The 18,871-nt window shown below is 44.9% G+C and overlaps 1 protein-coding gene across 1 annotated transcript in view; it reads left to right on the forward strand.

Annotated features, from left to right (window-relative positions):
• Bace2 (beta-secretase 2) overlaps positions 1–18,871 on the forward strand; it is an 81,560-nt gene that overhangs the window by 61,198 nt on the left and 1,491 nt on the right. The gene's annotated exons all lie outside the window — the stretch shown is intronic.

An 18,871-nucleotide genomic window follows, 5' to 3' on the forward strand; every position in this document is an offset into this window, starting at 1 on the left:
CTGCCTGTGAAACCCAGGGCCTCACACTTGCTAAGCCCATGCTCTGCCACTGAACCATATGCACCCAGGCCCTGAATTACAGGTCTTTGACAGTTAAAGGAACATAAAGAAGAACATTCATATACAAGCTGTGTATATTCTTCCCTCAACACAATCCTCATTATGAAATAAGAAATAAATACCTATCATTGCTTTTTCTCAAAATCCTAAAATAGTAAGACCAAGGAGCCCATTTTTCTTGTGAAACTTATTTGAAGGGTGGTGTGGGGCAACCCAGCAAGTTGCTCTGCAGAGTCTAGCTTGAGGACCGGCAGGTCTTCCTGTGAAAGCTGAGCAGGCTGCTCTGACGGAGTTCAGGCAGCACCTGGCTTTAGGGCGGATGGGGCCCTAGCGGCTAGCAGTCCAGGCTGGCCAGGAGGAGGCCAGCCAAAGGAGCCAGCACGCAGTTGAGCTGCCGGAAACTCATGGACGTACAGTCTGCCCAGGTAGGTGGCCAGGATGGCTGCAGCGTATCAGACCTGGAGTTCAAAGGGCTGAAAAAATCGGGGCTGCCTTGGCCTTGGAGTCAGAGACAGAGTGAAATGCTGATGTTGTGCTGGTTAGATGCCAAGGGAGAGAGGAATGGTAGATCCCTGGGGTTGAACCACTACTGACAACAGAGAGGAGCAGAAGAGGCAAAGACGGGCTCAGAGTGAAGTAGGAGATCTCTGTGTCGTGGGAGGGAAAGGAAATTTGACTTGATGGGGAAAAGCCTTAAACATGAGACAGAGCTGAGGGACAGGGAGGGATGCTGGACCGGCCCCCAGGAGCCTCATAGGCACCTTCACTCTGTTCCAGTCCAGCTGAAGAACGTGGAGAGGCCAGGAAATGCCACAGGATCACAGCAGAGTTGCCAGGGAGGGAGTTTGGGTTTTGATACCTGAACCATAGTCTGCACCTGGTCACTGGAGCAGGGGAGTGGTCCTTCCCATCCTCTGACTGCACACCAGTGTTTCTCAAAGTGCCCAACAATTTGGGGAATGGAAGAAGAGCAATATTTTTTTAAAAAAATTTTTAAGTTGTAGATGGATACAATCTTTCTTTATGTCTTTTTCTGTGGTGCTGAGGATCAAACCCAGTGCCTCATGTGCCTCATGTGTGTGAGGCAGGTGCTCTACCACTGAGCCACAACCCCAGCCCCAAGAAGAGCGGTATTAAAAGGAAAAGCTACCTCTGGACTGATAGGCCAGCTCATATTCTGTATGATAAACCCCAGCCTGGGACACGTGGGTACCTGGCGGGGCACCTTGCTAGGTGTCAACGCACACTTAATCGACTTGGTGCAGGTGAGCAGACCTGAAGTCCTCGAGATTAGCCGTGTTTTCCACCCTTGAGATCGGACGCCCACTTTTCCATGTGCATTAACTTCTGCCTGTTGGGCTGCCACTGAGTGAGTGTCGCTGAGTGTGGGGGTGAGTGGGACCACACCACCCGAAATGCCACCGTATTTTCCAACTGTGAATAATTTACTTCTTTTTGACTGAGGGGATCTTAAGAACTAAAGCACTTTTGCACACCATTTCGGTTCTCTCGTTAAATACGGATACTAGGCAACAGCTGTCCTCACGTCCGCTTTGCTGAATACCTCGGAGTGGAGCGGTGGTGAGTTTCCCAAGTGAATTGCTGTTGGAAATGGCTTAATATGGAGTCTCTCTGGGCAGGACCACATTGTTTCTCCTGAATTATTTGTTAGGTGCTCTTACATAAGATTTTTGGTGTTGTTGCTTTTTTAAAGTGGATTGAAGGTTTTGGTGCTTAAACATTTGATTATGCTGGCTGTGGGAATATACCCTGATGTATGTCCCCTCTTCAATGCAAATTACTTAGCCATTAAAGTAATTGCATCCCTCAGGGCTGCAATTACAGGAGCTGTTGGTGCTCTATAGAGCTCTAATAAATGGAATGGTTATCCTGCCTTTCCTTTTTAAAATCCTTCATTTTCAATTATAAAATGTTTAAGGAGTAGATAGATGTTTTAAATGTCAGAAAATGACAGTGTCTGTGGGGGATTAGCCCTGGACGGCTGGAGGATGCCACAGCCCGTGGGCACTCCAGTCCCTTGGTGTACCGTTGCCCAGAACCTGAACACACACTCTCGTATGCTCTAAACCATCCTTTCCTGGTACAGTGTCAGTCCACATAACTGGTTGTTGTGCTGCACTGCGTAGGGAACAATGGTGAGAAGTCTGTACCTGGTCAGTCCAGACTCGATTTATTTCAAATATTTTTAATCTGTGTTGGTTGACTCCATCGAGGAAGAACCCACGTACACAGAAGGTTGACCCCACACACCTCGGGCACACTTGTGGAGCATCCAGATTTAACATGTTGACTCTGTGATATATATTCTTCAAAAATGTGAAGAAATTTTAAAAAAAAGCAAAGCCAACACCTCATTCCCACACCTTCCCCAGAGTTACCCTTTATCCTGAAATTGATAAATATAATTGCTACACATTTACCATTTCACTAGATATATAAGTACTCTACATTATATATAAATATATGCTGCATAATGATTTTCCCCAAGACTTATCAGTTCCTCATCACTGTTTCTCGCACAGTTCTGAGGGTTGGGAAGGGAAGTGTGGTGGGCTGGCTGGTTCCCACTCAGGGTTTCCTCTCACCAGCTGCAGTTGTGATGTTGGCAGATGCTGCTTCCAGGCTCACTCACACGGTGATTGGCAGGAGCCCCCATTCCTCACCATGAATGTTCTCAAGACAGGGCACCTGTGATCCAAGGTGTGCACCTGGACGCCCAAGGTGGAAACAGTCCTTTTATGACCTAATCTCAGTGGTGACATGCCATCACTTCCACCCCCACTATTGGCCAGCAACCCTATTGCGTGTGGGAGAGGACTGCACAGGTTAGGCACCAGGAAGCGGGGTACTTTGGGAGCATCTCAAAGCTGCCTAACACACACTTATGGCAAACATGTTGGTTGGTTAGAGGTTGTTTAGGTTTTCTTTCTGTTTTTCAATTTCTGTGAATGCTATGGTAATGTGCATGTACTTTAACTTGATTTCACAGTTCTACATTCAATTTTCTAGATTTTCCATATTGATATGAGTACCAGGACAGTTGTTTTAACTGCTATATCATATCTTCGCGTGTGAATAATCTCAGATTATTCACCCAATCTCATGTAGATTAGCATTTGGGTTGTTTCTCATATTTGCAAGTACACACAGTACTACAGGGAACATCTTTGTCACATGAACGAGCCGTTCTCCTTATTCTTATTTAAAATTGTCCTTTTGTTTCTCTTGTCAAGATGGGTGGAGGTTCTAATGGTATTTTGGTGAGCACAGCCTTCAATTTATAGGTTAATTGGGGAAGAATACCTATTTTTATGATATGAAGTCTTGCCCCAAGAAATGTGCTAAATTTCTTCATTTGTTTAGTTCTTCTTTTATGGTGTACTGCAGTGTTTTGTGATTTTTTCCCCCCATAAAAATTATATGTACCAGGCACCTCTTAGTTCCTGCTGTTGCTGTAGATGGGATGATTTAAAATAGCGTCTTCTAGTGGGTTGTTATGTAAGTATGCAGTTTTTTTTACATTAATCTTTTATCCAGTCACATCACAGAGTTCCTATTTTATTTTAGAGTCACTGGATTTTCCACTAAGATACTAAAATAATCTGAAAATAATACATTTTAATCTTTTATAATCTTCACATATTTTATTTATGTTTATTATGTGATACCTTCTGAGACGGTATTGAATAGAAATGATAATTTTTGTCTTTAAGGGGAATACTTCCCATGTATCACCATTGAGCGTGATGAATGGGGAAGGCTTGTGGAATTTCCTTTTTAATCCTAAATTTAGGGATTCATAGTTCTTGATAGTGTTTGGTGTGAATAGAAAGACTGTGTGACGATTTCTTCTAACATCAGACATGTGCCTGTTTTATAACTCGCAGTCCTAATCCCAGGTGTATGCAAAGAAATGTGGACGTCTACCCAAAGTCTTGACCAGAAGGTTCACAGCAGCTTTGTTCGTAAGAGAATGAAAGCAAAACATCATTTAGGAATTACAGAATGGTACTCCCATGTCCTTCTCATCAAAGAGAAAGCCAACACGTCATCAAAGGAGAGTGGGTTAAACAAATGGTTGACTTTTCATTCAGTGGAACACTATGCTGCAGTTCTTTCTCTTGAAGAAAATTCTCTTTTAGAAGAGAATCTTAGTAAGATTTTTCTTATGAAAGTCTGTGAAGGGGAATTAAGAAAACCTAGAATTCATATCTCAATCGTGAATTTTTAAAATTTTCCATATAATGTATTTCAGTGTAATAAATGTTCACTTTGTGTATTTATACATTTTAATCTTCTGCTTTGAGACAATTGGGTTTACTGTCCCCTTTTAAATAACCTTTCTCACTAAAAGGTTTTTTTAAAATTTATTCAACAACTTTTATGTTTAATTTACCTTGCATAGAATATGTGTAGGATATATGGATTAAACGGCCTCCCACTGGAGACTATCCCATTGTTCCTTATAACATTAATCAAACAGTCTGTCTTTTCTTTACTAATTTGAAATCCCACAACTATTACACATCACATTCCAGTAAATTCTGGAAGGTGGATCTTTACTCCTGGATTTCCTATTCTTGCTCATTGATTAGTATTGGTTCCTTTCCTTATTCTTTTGTGCAAAGCTTCTCTTCTCTTTTTTTCTTAATTTTTCTTTTGTTTTATGAACATTTGAATCAACTTATTTAAACAGAGGATCTTGTTGGTATTTTGTTGAGTTGTTAACCATTTCGAATGCAGCTTTTGCATAATTCTGCATCCATTTTTCTACTTTTCTTTCATTGATGAGGAGTCGGTCTTACTTTTGTGGAGACACTTTCCTCTCATGGTGGACATTTTTGTTCGGTTGTTTTGTAATGTTTTGTTGAGCTCCTCTTTGGTGGGAGTGCTGATTTTCCTCCTGGGAGAGTTCAGTGTGCCTTGGGTTGTGAGCAGGTCACCATAAAACCGTTTTGTGGTGGTTACTGCTCAGAGTCCTCTGACCATGAGAACTTCTGGTTTCTACACTAAGTCGTGTGAATTTAGACTCCAACCATGCTTGAGGTGGAGGTTTGAGGGCTCCAGGTCTCACGGGAGATTCTTTCTTGCCCTTCTCCCCAAGACCTTCTGCAGACCTCAGGCCGACTCGAGCTTCCGAGACGGTGGAGATTCCCCGTCCCCCCACCAATGGGCTCGACGTTCTCAGGCGTCTCAGCCCGGGTGTGCGCTCCTTAGTGTTCAGGGCATTGACATCCCAGCAGCAGCACCTACTTCTGGTCAAGGAAGGGCTTTTGCTTCTGGTCTCAGCTACTGATTTGGAAACTGGGGGAGAGCTGGGGGTAGTGGATGCCCCTGTATTTCTAGCTACTCGGGAAGCTGAGGCAGGAGTTCAGGACAGCCCAGGCAACATAGCCAGACCCTGTCTCTTAAAACAATCGCAGGGGGAGTAGGTCAGTGGTAGAGCACATGCTTGGCATGCATGAAACCCTGCACTCAACCCTCTGCAACCCATAATATGTAAGTAAAGTAGATAAAAATCGGGGGTAACGTTCTATCCTTATGGCTGTGTTGTAATAGGAGCAGGTGCCACCATTACCCTGATCAAGTTGATGGAGCCCCAATCTTTGGGAGTGCCCCTTCTCTCCCAGTGTCTTTTATCTTTGTTTTATCTTTGTTTTGTAAGACGACTCTTGGTTTACAGGGTCTGGCTTCCCTGTAAGGGCTGGGATCAGGGAGCAGTGGAGGTTCCTTGGTTAGAAATCCCTGGAAGCTCTCCCACACCACACTGTTGACCTCGACCCCATTTTCAGCCAGGGCGTATCCGCGGTGGTGCAAGAGCCATGGGTATTTGGACAAGTTCTCAGATGCTCCCTTCTGCTGCCCTGCCCCCCACCTCTGCTCCCACAGGGAACCACTAATCCGGTCTCCCCCAGATCCACCCGAGGAGGAGAGGAGCGGCAGTGCGGCCTGGGCTGGGCGCTGCAGCTGGGCAAGTCATAGTGCTAAGTTTGCAACTCTCTTATCTCAGTGCCTCGAGCTTCTGAAATACCATCCATCTCTTTTTATAGACTGAGACATTTCACACCCAAGAACTGTATAGCTTTCAGCTTGTCCAACTTGCAACGCATCATGGATTGCCGCAGTCATTTCACGGCAAGGTTTTGTTGCCGCAGGTCGGAGTGGATCGTCTGGTACAGTCCTGTGATTAAAAATAGGGAACTTAGTTGCTCAGAGCAGAGTTTCAGAGCTAAGCCTCTGCTTATCCACACAGAATGTAATCAAAAGGCACCAAGACCAGGGGACCCCAGGGACAGGTGGGGCAACGCTGGTTCCTCATTTTGCAACAGAGGACACCTGGCTTTCACATGGTGGCAAAGGAAATGGGTCCTGGGTCCAGAACCCCCGTAATTCCAGCCTATTCTTCCAAGTAAACCAGGTCCATGCACATGCCCTCTCTGCCCCCCATGGGTTGGTTCACTTGGTGCTGTAGGTTACGGGGGACATCTGACCATTGTAATCTCTGCTTGGTGACATAGAACTTTCCCAGGAGCTGCTAATCAACCCAGTCCTGACCTTTGGGGGATGACAGACAAAAGGGCCCGAATCAACATTTCTACCCAAGACATTAAAAATAACAAAATAGTAACAGCGGGCAGCGGCCTAGCCCCACCCTGCCCCACACCTTGTGCCCAACGCAGAGCATCAGTTGATATGGTTTTCCTCCCAACAACACTGACCTGTAGGGGCTGTGATTGTCCCTGTTGTACAGATGAGGAAACAGGGTGGAGGAGGTAGTTCAGATCCCACAGGCCACAGTTAAGCCAGGACTGCCCGGCTCACAGTGGGAGCTCGGGTCTGCATCGCGGAAGGCCAACCCCAGAGCCCTCCTGCCCACTGTGTGCCTGGATCTCTGGTCTGTAAACCCACAGACAGGGTTAAAATCTGTCTCCTGGTTGTAGAATCGGCAGGTATGTAGGAAACATGCAGACCATCAGTGACAGCATTTCCAGAAACTGCCCCTAGAAGTGACTTGAAATCCACTTCTTCCCGGCTGTGCTTTCTGTGGCAAAGGGCAGAGGACGGTTGTCTGCAGCTGAGGCTTGATGTGTGACAACCTTAAACAGAGGCTGTTTCCAAAACCATTATGACTATACTATAAAAGTAACCATGTGTGTGTTGATGAAAAGTGTATGTTGGGATCTTCTTGTTTCTCTTGGACACACCCGTCATGTACAAAAAGTGTGACTCAGGCCTTCAGCTTGAAGAACGATACTGAAGTCTGTCTTCCCTGCCTGGCCTGGCTGAGGCTGGTTCTGTTTCTTTAACCCAGATGTGATCAAGTCCCATGTGTCATTTTTAAAAAAGTTTGTACCTATTAATGGGGTCTGTGCAACATTTCCATCATGCATACAGCAGGTGCTGATCAATTACAGCCTCCCTTTCCCACCCTGCCCCGCCCTGCACCCACCCCAGTCCCCCAGGACCACTATTTTGCTTCAGGTGGGCATGTTTTAGCTTCCACCGAGAGAGCACATGTGAGCGGGTCCTTCTGTGCCTGGCTGGTTCCACCTGACGGGACGTCTTTCTTCTGTGGACAGCAGGACGTCCTTGCCCTTTGTGGCTGAGTCATGCTCCCTTGCGTCTGTGCCCGCATGTCCTTTATCTGCTCCTCTGTTGATGGGCATCCGGGTTCGCCCCACATCCCAGCTCTGTGGACAGTGCAGCCGCCAGCCCACACAGGCAGGAGCGTCCTCGACACGCCCACTCCATCTCCTTGGGACGTATCCCAGAAGTGTGACGGCTGATCGTACGGAAGATCTATTTTTTGACTGCCTTTTTTTCTTTTGATTTTTCAGCCATAGAGACATGATTCGTATAAACAAAACAGGTCCTGTTGGCAGGTACAGCTCCATGAGCCCTTGCACGCGTGTGTGCCCGACACTGTCACCTGTGGAGGAGGCTGCCAGGTGCGGGGTTGTGCTCCCTGCCTCCCGGCCCTGCTCCGCCACCCCCTCCCTGGCAGCCGCCCCTACCTTCTGTCTCTAGAGATTACTTTCCACTTGCTAGAACCTTTTATAAATGGAATCACAGCATGCGTCCCTCTGCCTGGCTCCTGCGCTCCGTGGTTATTTCGAGCCCCGGTTGCTCAGTGCACCAGCCGCTCACGCGTTCTTATTCCTGAGCAGAGCTGGGTTATAGAGATGTACTACGATTTGTTTACCTCCTTTCACCTGCTGGTGAGCTTCTGAGTTGTTTCCAGTGTGAGTGTTTTCACTTTATAAACAAAGCTGCCTGGGATCAGGCTGGGCCTTGCTTTTTTACCTAATTTGACTACCTCCGTTTTTTAACTGGGGTATTCAGTTAAAAATGTTCCGTGCCTGTGCCCCTCACTGGCAGGGGTCACATCCCAGGAAACTGTAATAAGTTGAAACTAGCATACAGAAAACGTGCATTGAGGGCTGGGGCTGGGGCACGGCAGTAGAGCACTCACCTAGCAAGTGCGAGGCCCTGGGTTCGATCCTCAGCACCACATAAAAATAATAAATAAAATAAAGGTATCGTGTCCAATGACATTGAGCCCACCTGGCCCCCCGGCCCCCACAGCTCAGTGGCAGGCACACCATAGGGTGCCCGGAGGTTCCCCTCCTGACCCAGAGCTGACTGGAGCCGTGGTCTGCTGCTGCCTGCATGCCAGGAGAGCCTCACACCCCTGCTCAGTCCAGGAAAAGACCCTAGCCCGCACTGTGAGCCGGCACCTTGGCCTAACTGTGGTCTGTGTGACCCTCAGCGTCCTCATCTGTAAAATGGGGACGATCACAATCCCAACACATCAGTCTTATTGGAAGGACAACAGACTCAACCGGCTGTCAGTGGTGTGCAGACCCTGCGTGTGCATCTCCTTTCTCCTGTAGGAACACCTAGGAGGAGAGTGGCCGTCCACAGGACAGGTGTGTCTCACTTCCTGAGAGCCTGCCCAGCTGTTCTCCAGTCTGGCTGTATCGCAGTACATTCCCCTGCAGGCCCCCCGTTCTTCCTGGCCCACATCCGATATTGCCGTTTTTTTTTTTTAATTTTAATAGGTCTTTAGCATCATCTTATTGAGGTTTTAATTTGCATTTTCCTAATGACGAATAGTCTTGAACATCTTTTCGTGTGCTGCTGACCATTCACTCAGCTTCTGTGATATAGAGTTTTTAAAAATACTCTTGTCCGTTTTTGTACTTTTCCTTGTTATTGAGATCTTTATATTTTGAGGCTATGAGACCTTTATCAGAAATGTGACTTGCAGATATTCCCTTTCAGTCTCATAGTACTGTCTTTGGAAGAGAAGTTCTTTCATAGATTGTATTTTTTGGTGTTGTAAGAATTTTTTTTTTTGCTCAAACAAAGAATTCCTCCTGTGTTTCCTTCTGGAGTTTTTATAGTTTGAGGAATGTGTCATTTTGTTTCCAAATGTTTGGAGATTTCCCAGATAGCTTTCTGTCATTGACATCTCATTCAATTGTACTGTGGTCAGACAACATGGTTTACATGGATTGACCCTTTTAAATGTTCTGGAGCTTGTCTTGTGACCGAGGACTCGGTCCATGACAGTCAGTGCCTGTGGGCTGTTGGAAACAGGCGCATGCTGCTGCTGCGACTGTACCCTTGCATAGTCCCAAGCTGGTCCTCTCAGCTGGTGGTGGCCCAGGTCCTCTGTACCACTTGTCACCTCCATGTCCTTGCTCTGTCTCTAAGAAAGGGGCCTTGCCATTTCTGACTGCTTTTGTGGACCTGTCGATCTTGTTCCATGGGCTTCGAAGCTCTGTTATTAGGTCCAAAAATGTTCGGGGTGATTCTGTCCTGTGCACGAGCAGGACCTTTGCTAGGACTCATGGAGTCACTGTGTTCCCTCCTGCAGTTCCCTGGCTCCGGCTGCCTGAGGCAGGCAGAGCCCCTCTGGGCTTCCTTCGGTGACATCCACAGGGGACACCCTTCTCGACCCTTTCCCTGTTAACACATTTGGGTTTCTACAGGGACAGTGGTTCCTTATTGGCAGCGTACGGCGGGGCCTTGCTTTTTACCTAATTTGACAACCTCCGTTTTTTAACTGGGGCATTCAGACAAGAGACTGGCAGATGACAGCCTGCGGGCCAGATCTGATGTGGAGCTTGTTGTGTGAGAATGGTTTTTACATTTTTAAAGAGTTAGAGGAAAAAAATTAAAAAGAACATGTAGCCCAAAAAACTCTAACATATTTTGTCTGGCCCATGACAGAAAAAAGGTTGCCAGTCTCCTGTTTCGACTGTTTCTGTAATGCGATGATTGACAGGGCTGTTTCAGAAGTCTACTTTCTTGCTACAGGCTGAGTATTCCATATCCAAAATGCATGAGACCAGAAGGACTTCAGATTTTAGGGTCTTCATACTCTGGAATATGAAGATACTCTGGATACCTCGAGTGTCTGCAGAGGATGGGATCCAAGTCTAAAGTTGACATCCACTTAAATTTCCTCTGCTCCTTATTTGCACACCTCAAAGGTCATTATATGCAGTGTATTTGTTGCGCCTGCTTTTGGATTGCACCTCTCCCGTGAGCACAAGTGTACACATTTCCACTGTGGCTTTATGTTGGGACTTGAAAAGGTTCAGATTTTGTAGCATTACAGATTTGGAGTCTTCCTAGTAGGAGTGCTCAACCAGATTTGGTTTTTCTGTGTCATTGGATCTTTGTTCCCCCTCTTATGATGTGGCTACAGCCCTTTGTATCAAGTTTCTTTGTTTCTTTGTATCTCCCTGGCTCCCTGCTAGCACACTCCCTGGCATAGACTGCATGTGACCTTCCAAAGTTCTTTGAGGAGTTGCTCTGAGTTTTACAGGGTGCACCCCTAGCTTCTCACAGCGCAACCCTCGTGTAATCTAAGACCCACTTCCCTCCTGTCCCTCCTCTTATTGTGTGTTGTATACCACTCAGGACATTGTCATTGTTTTTGCTTTAATTGGCCAATGATCTTCAAGTATTCCGTATTTAAAGTGAGCCAGGAGTGGTGGTGTGCGACTCTGGAGGTCAAGGCAGGAGAATAGCAAGTCTGAGGCCAGGCTGGGCAACTTAAGTGAGACCCATCTCAAAATAAAAATCAGGCTGGGGCATGTGGCTCAGTGGTGGAGGACCTGCCTAACATGTTCCGTCCCCAGTACAACAATAAATAAATCAACTAATTACAAAAACCAAGTAAGAAATGAGGATTCTTGTAACACGCTAGAGGGTGACCACTTTGGGTTTTCTTCATCCCTTTGCACAGAGCCTGCTTCCCACCCAGTGCCCTTCTCTTCTACTTGAAGGACTTGGTGCAGATCTGCTCGTGATAAGCTCTTTCAGCTTGTGTGAACCTGACAGCATCCTTATTGCATTTCATTTTGGAAGGTTTTTTTTGTTTTTTGTTTTTGCTGGGAATAGAATTGATTTTCACCCAGTCCTTCAAAGATGCTGCTCCACGGTCTTCCAGCATGTTTCTGACCAGAAGTCTTCTCTCATTCTTATCCTGTTTCTTTGCTTGTATCATTTATTTTCTTTCCATTTTAAAGATATTCTGCGTATCTCTTGTTTTTGGCAATTCACTAGGGTCCTCTTTCCTTGTTCTTAGGCTTGGGGTTCCTTGAGCCTCTTCTGTTGGTGGTTTATGGTTTCCACCAAACTTGGAAAAATTTTGGTTATTTTTCTTCAGTTATTTTTCCTGTCTCCCATCCCTTACTTTCCTATGAATTCTCTGCCGATGTAATTTAGTGCCTTGGAATTTTCCCCGTGAACTGATGTTCTATTTAGCTTTCAGTGTCCTCTGGGTTTTGTTTTGCCTAGTTTCCGTGGTGATGTCGTTAAGTGGGTAGGTCTCCTCTGAAGCAGATCCTCACTGCACCTGGCCAGGTGGCTCAGGACTCTCTGGCGTGTCACTGGCTCCCCCAGCCTCTCCAGGAGGTACAGTGACAGTAACTGCTGTGGTGTCCTCTGATGCTGTCATCTGTATCATTTCTTTCTAAATTTCAGCTGATTGGTTTTCTGGTTATAAATTGTTTTCTTGCTTCTTTTTGTGAACTCTAAGTGGTGTTTCTTGCTTCTTTGCATACTCAGTGGCATAGACTGCCTGTGACCTTCCAAAGTTCATATTCTGAAACCTCACTCCCAGTATGATGGTCCTTGAAGGCGGGGACCCTGGGGATGAGACTCGTGTCCTTGCTAACGTGATCCCAAAGAGGCCCCGACCCCCCAGCATATGAGGACACAGTCAGGAGGCAGAGCTGGGTGTGGACCCAGAAGCCCTCACCTGACACAGAGTCTGCTGGGGCCTTGACCTTGGACTCTCCCATCTAGAAGAGTGAGAAATAAATGTCTGTTGTTGGAAAGCCTGCCCCCAGCCTCTGATACCTAGTGTAGCAGCCTGAATGGACTCAGACACTTGGCAGTATTTGTTGGATGCTGGATATGGTGGACTTTTACCTTGCTGGGTGCTAAATGTTTTTATATTCTTGAAAATATTCTTGAGACTTGTCCTGGGGTGTGATTAAGTTACTTAGAACAAATCTGTGCTTTCTTTTTTTCCCCCATGGTTTTATTTAGGTAAAATTAAAGTAATCAAAGTGCACATATGTTAAGTATGCAATTTGATCAGTTTTGACATGTTTTGACATATATATAACCGATACAATCCATATAAAAAGCATTTCCTTTATTTTTTAAAAAAATTTGAAATCATGCAGACTGTATTTCTTACATCTTTTATTACATTAGAAATCAGTCACCTTAAGATATATAGAACCCCAACCCCTACCCCCTGTCAACTATTTCAAAATTAAATGGCACACTTATAAATGTCTTGGAGGTCAAGAAAGAAAGTGCAAGAAAAGTAAATAAGAAGTGCTTTGAACTAAGTGATAATAAAAGCTCAAAATATCAGGATCTCTGGGATGAAACAGTAATCAGATGAACATTTATAACTTAAAGTACTTGTATCAGAAAGAAGCTAGAATAACAAATTATTTTGAAATTAGTAGGAATGAAAAGATAAAAGTAGGAGCATAAATATATGAAATAGAGAAGAAATAGTACTGCTAAAAGTTGATAAAAATCAAACAAGTCTAATCAAGAAAAAAGCAAGAATCCCAAAATTAGTATCAATGGAAAGGGAACTCTCAAAATAACCCCATAGATTCTAAGAATATATTAATGTGATATTACAATTGTATGCCAACATGATCTATATTAGAGAAGGATTTGTGCGCTGTTGAGAAGAAAGTGTACTCAGTCATTGATGGATGAAATATTCTATATATGTCTGTTAAGTCTAAATTATCAACTGTATTTTTTAGTTCTACAGCTTCTTTATTTAGTTTTTGTTTGGAGGGTCTATCCAGTGGTGACAGAGTCATGTTAAAGTCACCCAGTATTATTGTATTGTGGTCTATTTGACTCTGGAAGCTGAAAAGGGTTTGTTTGCTGCATGTAGATGCTCCATTGTTTGTGGCTAAATATTTACAATTTTTATATCTTGTTGATATATAGTTCCCTTAAGGACTCTGAAATGTCCTTCTGTCCCTTCTGATTAACTTTTGGCTTGAAATCCACATTATCTGATACGAGGATAGAAACCCCTGCTTGTTTACGCAGTCCATGTGAGTGATATGTTTTTCCCATCCTTTCATCTTCAGTCTGTGGATGTCTTTGCTTATGAGTACAATATGCTCTTGGAGACAGCATATTTTTGTGTCTTCTTTTTTAATCCAATATGCCAATCTTTGTCCTTTGATTAATAGGTTTAGGCCATTTACATTTAATGTTATTATTGAGAAATGATTTTTATTCCCTTCTATTTTGATTTTTTCTGGTTTTTACTTTGAATTAGTTTCTCATTTGATTGACTATTCTTGTAATCCTTTTGCTGGTTTTCATTTCTTCTTCACAAAATTTTTTATTGAGCATTTTTATAGTGCAGGCTTTCTAGTTGTAAACCCTTAACTTTTGTTTATCATGGAAGGTTTTAATTTCCTCATCAATTCTGAAGTGTAATTTTACCAGCCAGTGTTGTTGGCTGGCATTCATTTTCTTTCAGAGCTCGATATACATTTTTCCAAGACCTCCTAGCTCTGAGGTTGAGAAGGCTGAGATCTGGATTAGTTTCCCTTCAAATGTTACCTGCCTTTTTAAACTCTGGCAGCCTTTAAAATTCTTTCCTTATTCTGTAAGGTACTTTCATAATAATGTACCTTGGTTTGGGTCTATTGTGATTTTATATGTTTGGGGTCCTATAAGCCTCCTGTATTTGATTTTCCATTTTAATTCTTTAGGTTTGGGAAATTTTCTGATATTATTTCATTGACAAGATTGTACATTCCTTTGGTTTGTGTCTCTATGCCTTCATCTATCCCAATAAATCCTAAATTTGGTCTTTTCAGGTTATCCCTTATTTCTTGGAAGTTCTGTTTTGTAGTACAGGCTGTCTTCCAAGTGATCTAGTCTGTTGACAGTGCTTTCCATTTAATTCTTAATTTGGTTTTTTGATTCCTTCATTTCAAGGATTTCTGCTTGATTATTTTCAGAATCTCTCTCTTTATTAAAGTGATCTTTCACTTCCTGAATTTTCTTTCTGATTTCACTCCTTACATTGTCCTTTACTTCACAGATGAGTTTGATTAAATTCCTTCTCTAATATTTTTTTCCACTGTGATATAGTTAGAGTCTGTTATTGAAGTATCTTGTTTTGTTTGGGGCAGTTTGTTCCCTTGTTTTTTCATGTTATTTTTGTGTCTACCCATCTAGCGGTATAGATCTGAGGTAGTAGAGTTTCTACCCTGTGGACTTGTATTGTCCCTGAAGGTTTCCAGTACCTCACTGTTTAGAGGAAGACAAATAATAACAACCAATGCAAACAATTTTATAGCATTAAACCAAATAGTTCCTACTATGAAGTCTACAGTGTTAATTATCGCAATACACAGAAATGATGTGTTCAGTTATTGTCTCCAATAAAAATGGCAAGTTTGCAAAAGGTTTTATAATTTCAAATGGTGGACAAGGAGAGAACAGAAGTGATACAGGATGTGATGATTATGAAGGAGGAGGAGAAAAGAAGAAGTAAAAAGTTAAAGGAAGAGTGAAAGAACAATAGAGATTGACTGTTAGCAGAAGAAAAGACAAAAACAGAATCAAAGGAAACAGCTAAGAGATATATATATATATATATATATATATATATATATATATATATATATATTAAAAATTTTTAAATAAAAATAAAATAATACAAAACAAAACTAAACTATACTAATGAAATATCCTAGTCCTCAAACAATGAAAATAACTGACTTCAAAAATGCTAGAAATGAAATTTTAAAAAAATGCTAGAAATGATTTAAAGAAAACAAATGTCAGTATGTATGAATGTCCATGTACCATTAAGGTCACAATTAAACAGAGAAAAGGGGAAGAGAGAGAGAGAGAGAGAGAGAGAGAGAGAGAGAGAGAGAGAGAGAGAGAGAGAGAGAAACCAATGAAAAGTTAAAGAATTCTTTCTGTTGGAGTTCAAAAGTTTCTCAGCTTCTCAGCAGTCTTAGGTGGGGTCCTCTGGAGCGTAATGATCCACCCTCTGGATTGCTGGAGTGAGAGAGGTAATCTCATAGGCAGAATTCCTGGAGGCAAGGTTTAGGCTTAGGTGGGCCAATTGGTCTGGAGATTTTAAATCTGTGAGCCACCAGGGCCCAGTAATTGCCAGTCTATGCTGGAAGACTGTAGCCCAGGATCTCCCCTGGGTTCCACTCATATAGTAGGGAAACACTATATGATTTTTTTTAAGAGAGAGAGAGAGAGAGAGAATGAATTCTTTTAATATTTATTTTCTAGTTTTCGGTGGACACAACATCTTTGTTGGTATGTGGTGCTGAGGATTGAACCCGGGCCACACGCATGTGAGGCCAGCGCGCTACCGCTTGAGCCACATCCCCAGCCCCACTATATGATTTTTAGGACGGCCCTTCTGCATGCTATAGCAAATGCCCTGTGAACATATAGTGGGGGACCCAATTCTTAGTTACCTATGTCACCTGCAGCCCCGTGTTTCCTGGTCTTGGGTTCAGTCTCTAAATTCAATCTCTCCCATTCCTACCCCTCTAAATTCCCTGCCAGATGCACCTCTCCCAGCCAGTCCAGCAAGCAGCCAGCAGGTGGGGGAGTGGGAGAGCTGGGTGGGTTTCCAGGACCAGTTGTCCCCTGTGTAAGCTTCTCTCCATGTTTGGTTTTCTGCTGGTCACGTCAGCACACTCTGTGTCATGCAGTGTGTGTTTATTGGTTGTATTTTGGGTCAAAAGCGGGTTTGCCAGGAATCGGCTTCCTCAGCTGCCAGCACCCTGTGCTGCAGCTGCAAAATTGTCCCCCCTTTGTCTTCCCCATGCTGCATGGAGAGATGGCAGCTTCTTTCCCAAACAAGGGTATTGAGCAGTGGGCATTTCAGTTTAGTGGGCCATGTCCTGGATCTCTAAATGCTCCACACCCAGACACGCCTTGGACCTCCTAAAAATGCGGGTTCCTTCAATCCCCGTGTCCCTCCACTGTGCTCATGGAGGGACCGCTCTGGCTGGTGCTTCCGGCCTGGCTGCAGCAGTGGCTGGACCGCTGGGGATTCCTCTTTATTTTACTGTAGCCAACCTCCTGAGCTCCCGGTCTGCTTTGAATGTCCGGTTTTAAATTCCAGGGGAGTCCCCTGGTTCATGCACCTTGCAGAGGAGCTGCCTGTGGGCTTTCTTGGTTTCACTCCACAGAGCAGTCGGGAAAGCGGCCTCCTCTTTTCCACCATCTTGAAACTCCTGCAGCCTGCGCTTTCTTGTCTTGCTTCTTTGATTTCCTCGGGGAGAGTCAGAGTGAATTTTAGGACGGCCGTTCTGCGTGCTGTGGCTAACGCCCTGCCAACTGCTTGCTGCTTTTCCCTTCACTCGGGGGAAGAAGGAGCAAACAGGAAACAGAAAGCTGGGGAGAAGGCACTCTTCCCAGCCCTGTCTGGACCCCAGGCCTTTCCTTCACGTCCTTTTAGAGGCTCTTTCATGGGCTTTCTGTGTTCTCTGACCAGTACAGTCCCTCAGCCCACAGGGGCTGGTCTAGGACCCCACTGGTACCAAGCCCAAGGATGCTTAGCTCCCACGCGGATTTGCATGGAACCTACACACATCTTCTCATGAACTTCCATCATCTGTAGATGACTTGTATCACCTACGGCAACATAAATGCCACATAGATAGTTGTTGTTCTGTATTGTTTGGGGTATAACAACAGGAAAAAAGCCTGCATGTGCCTAGTACACACACTGTTTTTCCCCTGCAGCAGGATGACCCTGTGGAGACAGAACCCACAGACACGGACGGCCTCTATGCTCAGCCAGAGGCCCAAGGGGGGCCACGAGGCATACTATCCCCTCAACATGACTCTGCCCTGAACTCCTACGGCCTGGGCTTCCTGGGCCTCTGCCTGTCTCTTTGGAGGCAGTGGCCTCTGCCTGCATCCCATCCTGCGGCCACCAGGGGGTGTGCTGGGGCAGTCGCAGGGCGCTCTTTGTTACCCGTCTTTTCTCATATATTTTGCCCAATGTTTTGGTTGTTCCAGGTCCAGGAGCACAGCTGCCCGCACTCTCTCTACCTCTCACTGGAAGCAGAGATGCTCCACGCCCGTCTTCATCTCTCCATGCTTCACTGTTTTCAGCTGCTCTCCTCTTTGCACTGAGCCTGTTCCCTTTCCATCATCTTACTAGCCAAGCTCCTCCATCTGTAAAGTAAGCACACGCGTGTGCGTGCGCGCACACACACACACACACACACACACACACACATAACCACGGCGACCTGCTGTAGGAAGACACAGGCAACTGGAGGAGGATTCTTACAAATCCCCGATGATAAAACATAAAAGGTCAATCGTTTTTGTCCAACAGCAACCCCTCACAAGCCAAGGGCCGTGGGTGTCGTGAAGCCAGGTGGGAACCGTCGTCCTTGTTTCCTGTGCTGTGTGGGGAGAGGAGGGGGCTCTCCACGCCATGCAGGTGGGCATTCATGCCACTGGGCTCCCCGTGGACGCTCTGCCGACAGGTGTAAAGAGGCTTGAAAGTGAGCTTGCCGGCCCCAAGTCTACTTCTAGGCGCTCTTTCTGACGTTGAGAATATGGACAACGGTTTAGGCTCCACCTTTCCTGCATCCTGTCTACACTGGTGGAAAAGCCGAAGGCACAGGGAAGGCCGCAGCGGGAAACTGGTCAACAATCTGAGACACCCATAGCTTTTGTGTGTGTGTGGTCGGCAGGACAGCCTGGATAAAACGTGAAAGATGTGATTTTAAAATAGGTAGTGTATATATTAAATATATATACATATCATATGTAAAGTAAAAATAGAGTTTTCAAAACAACAATACCACATAGTCCCATCCTGGTTTTAAAAAATCAGTGTGTAGAAAACGATGGCGCCCTACGATATCAGCGCTATTTCTAACTGGTGAATTGATGAGTGTGCTTTTGTCTCCCTGGGTTTTCAGATCTTTCTATCATAAACATATATTGTCTTCATAGTAAAGAGTAGGGTTATTTTTCAGTTATTTAAAATGTTTAGTAAATATGTGTCTTGATGGCGGTACAGGCCACGACCGGCAGCCTCCTCCAGGAAGGGCCAGGTGCTGATGACCTTAGGTGTCGCTGATTCATGGTGCATGTGGCTGCCCAGCCACCGGAGCACCCGGTGGCCGTGGACCTCACCCATGAGCAGATGTGGCCATGTTCCAGTGAAACTTGATGTCCAAAAGGAAGTGGC

The sequence above is a fragment of the Ictidomys tridecemlineatus genome, chromosome 3, assembly GCF_052094955.1.
Source record: "Ictidomys tridecemlineatus isolate mIctTri1 chromosome 3, mIctTri1.hap1, whole genome shotgun sequence".
NCBI lineage: Eukaryota > Metazoa > Chordata > Mammalia > Rodentia > Sciuridae > Ictidomys > Ictidomys tridecemlineatus.